Below are 4,204 nucleotides of genomic sequence, written 5' to 3'. Positions count from 1 at the left end.
ATGATTTGCATGGAAGTCGGTGTTCCCGAAAGAGTGTTGAGACTGTGTTAACACTACAACAAAATAGATGTTTTATGACTTTAATTGGGAGACATTGGAAGTCTACAATGTCTCCCACTTAGTGAGACGTTGTTGCTAGGGTCATTGTAGGTATATATCCCACGTCTCCCGTTGGGAGACGTGCCTCACTTCCCACGTCTCCCAATGGGAGAGGTGGAAAGTCAAACGTTGACTTTCCACCTCTCCCATTGGGAGACGTGGGAAGTCACTCACCTCTCCCAATGGGAGACGTGGGAAGTCCCTAGGAGACATCCCACGTCTCCCATTGGGAGAGGTGAGTGACTTCCCACGTCTCCCAATGGGAGAGGTGGAAAGTCAACGTTTGACTTTCCACCTCTCCCATTGGGAGACGTGGGAAGTCTCCCACCTCTCCCATTGGGAGACATTGAAAGTCTCCCACCTCTCCTAATGGGAGACATTGAAAGTCTCCCACATTTAAAAAAAATAAATTAAATAAATTTATAATTAATATTATTAATTTAAATTGAATAATTAATATTAATTAATTTAATATTATTAAATTAATTTAATAATTAATTAAATTTAAATAATATTAATTTAAATTTAAAATATTTTAATCTAAATTTAAATTAATTTAATAATCAATTAAATTGGAAGAAAAAAATATATTTGTTAGATATATACAAGAAATACAATATTTGTTAGAAATATTCAAAATGAACAAATATTGCATTGTGTATGAAGAAAGAGTTAAAAAATTAAAAAAAAAAACCTATCAACGAGGTCGGTAACTTTGGATTATCGGCAACATATATGTCGCCCATTCTTGTCGCAACTCATCAATTTGTGCCTCTGTATATGATGTGCTTGTTAGCTGCAAGAAATATAAAGTAAAATATATTAATTAATTATTTGATTACATTTATAGTTTCAAAAATAATTTGTAAATTTTAATTAATAATACCGTTCTCAAGTAATGCCCAGGACTCGCATGCTCAATCAAATCCTTCAACATCCTCATTAAGTAGTATCCACATGCCACATTGTCCGGTTGGTGTGGACACTAATTATTTAAAAATATGAGTAATTTATTATTAAATTGAAACTTTTTAAAAAATGCATACATATTATTCTACTTAATTATTATAAATGTTCAAAAATTTCTGCTAAAGTTACTTACCTGAGGTTGCTTAATGCGTAGAGTATCAGGGATCTCGACATCAGGAAGATTCATAGAGAAAAAAAGATTGAAAGCGCTCACGATCACTGATACAATCTCCTCACGGTTATTTAGCTCTGAATTCACCGGATCACAACAATAAACATGATATGCATATGGTGCCAAAATAAGCAACATCCAATGTTCACTGTATAAGAAAAACAAAAAAATTATAGCTCAAATGTTAAACAAAGAAATTATTGATATGGGTCGGAAAAATGACAAGTTTTTAAACTTACCCATGGTTCCAAGGGACAAGCATAACTTGTTCTTTTGATTTTACGTCATTGCAACGTCTGAACAGATTCTGAACACGATCGTCGAATGAACTCCCTTGAGTGGCGACGATATTAGGATTGACAAATAAAAACTTATTTTGGCGACCTTGTTGTACCACATATCTGTAAATGAACCTAATACAAAAATATGAAAAATTGTTATATGAATGAATAAATCAAATTAGAAAATTAAATGAACAAACTTATTTGTCAGATATATACCTCATGTAGCTGACGAGTACTGCTTGTCCAATCTTCTCCTTTCGAGCAAACTGAAGTATGTCATCCTTAAATATATAACAGTGAGACATATCCTGATCAAAAACTTCAGACTCTATGCCTAGATTGACACACTCGCCATCATCCCAATGAGATACGATATTCTGTAATCGTTCCAATGGAGTTTGGGCCAATTGTGTTGGAGGAGTTTGTTGTCGTCTTCTTTCTCGAGGTTGTTGTGTTGATGGAGCTCTTGGTCGTTGTGATCTGGTCCTACTTGTAGAGGGAGTCTGTATACAATTATATCAACAATTAAAAAAATTACAAACAAATATAGAATTGTAAAGATAATTATGTAAAAACATGGCATCACCTCATGAGTTACATCTTCAGATATAATGACAAAATCCTTAGGCCACGCTATTGGCGTCCCAATGGCCTGAGCAACTATGTACATGTCCAAATCAGGATATGCAAAAGGGAGAGGACAGGTTGGCTTAAGAACACTCGTAATCATAACTTGGAAGTTGTTGCCTGCCTCTCTTTCAATGAGTGTACCTGATGCAACAATGTTTGAAACCGAACCAATTGCTAATTGGCATGCTCGGCCCTGCATAAGAAACATATTATATACAAATAATCATGTTGAAGCAGTAAAGAAATTTATTTGGTTTCAGAATATTCAAGAAAGTTTAATTACATCTTGCAAAAGCGGTTGTAGTGCAACAATGTGGTGTTCTGCTTGAGGCACTACTGGGTCCGGAGTATAGTAGGACGCCTGCGCTGGTGGCACTGGTGGGTCGGGCACATAGTATGATGATGGCGCTGGTGGGACTCCAACGTTAGATCCTGACCCGCTCTGTTGGGCCAATAATTTTCTCAAGAGCTCATCTTGTTGTTGAAGGCGCTCTTCTAGGCGTTGTGCTTGTTGACGATGCTCTTCTTCTTGTTTTCGAAATCTTTCTTCAAATTCCTTTCTAATGTCGTCATTCGAAGAAGAGGCTTTTGATTTATTTTTCGTTGAGGTAGGTGTTGGAGTATTCCAATATACTGAGCGGGACACACCGTGTCCTCCAGCCCTAACACGTCCTCGAGGCTCAGGAGTGCCCAACGCCCTCGTCAGCACATCATCAGGGCCATCAGGTGCCCATTTACCCTCAGCTTGGAGTTGCCGGTAATGATCCTGTGAAACAATATTCACATAAAGTTATATATATAAGCTAATAATTTGACATATCAACATTATTAAATATGAGCACTTACAATATTTTTTTGAATCTCAGAGGCCTCTCCAATTAGCTCTCCTTTTGCATTCCGACGACCCATGCTCCATAAATCTGCCCTATCAAGTTCAGTCAGACTTTTCCCACTTTGTTCCATTAACATCTCTTCAATACGCACATAGCCTCCTCTAGAGAGGTTGTGATTGTATTTATTCAGTGCTCGATAATTTTGCATCTCCTCTCTCTTTCTTTGCCACTCGGGAGTTAATCTTGAGTTCACAAACGCTAACCATTCATCCGGAGTTATGACATTCTCAAATCCAAATGGCAAAGCTGGCGGGAACTCATTTGGGTATTTTTTCAAAGCGTCGTAAACGTGTACCCTAGTAAGATTAGTCTTCCAATTTCGGAAGTACTTTCCCGCATCCTTCAACATCTGTTGCTTTTGTTTGGGGTCCAAATCATAAGTTTTCTGCAAGTTTGAAAGTAATAAGAAGCATATTATCAAAATAATATATATTTTAAAAACATTAAATGAAATATAATTAATAAAAATATACCTTCATTGTGTCCCATATTTTATTTTTATCCACCACACTAACATCTTTCCAACTGTTAATGTTGATGGACACAGTTGCTCGAACAACTGATCCAAGCTGTGATGAAACATTACTTCTAGATCCACCCACTAGTTGACCATACTCATTGTATTCAACAGGAGTAAGATGTCCTTCACTCCTTTTTTTGGTGTTTCTAGACATCCATGTACGTCCTCTCACAGATTTATTTTCTTGCTCCACTGACTGAGAATTAGGGCGTTGCTCTCCCTCATCAGAACTACCACCAAAAGGATCAGCCTCCATCTGTGAAACATAAATATCATTATCATAACAATTTTGGACACTCATAATCAAAAGATGAAACACATTGTGATAACAACTAAGAATTTCACATATCATAAACATATGAAACCTATTAAATGGTACCTCAAGACCCATTATCATCAACCCACAATCCTTCACCATTTTCATGGAAACAAATACAATCATCATCAACTTCGTCATTATCTTCTATTGCGGTGAATGTGACAAGTTCTTCTCCGAGAGGTATATCATGTAAATCACCATCTTTAATGTTCCATTCTCTTGTTTGCGTTGGAAGAACAATTGACCATTGGTTGTCTGAAGGATCATTCACATAAAATACTTGTTTCGCTTGTGAAGCTAATATAAATCGATCAGATT

The sequence above is a fragment of the Humulus lupulus genome, chromosome 5 (genome assembly GCF_963169125.1).
Source record: "Humulus lupulus chromosome 5, drHumLupu1.1, whole genome shotgun sequence".
Classification (NCBI taxonomy): Eukaryota; Viridiplantae; Streptophyta; class Magnoliopsida; order Rosales; family Cannabaceae; genus Humulus; species Humulus lupulus.
The sequence above is the reverse complement of the archived record's forward strand: the minus strand, read 5'-3'. Positions refer to the sequence as shown.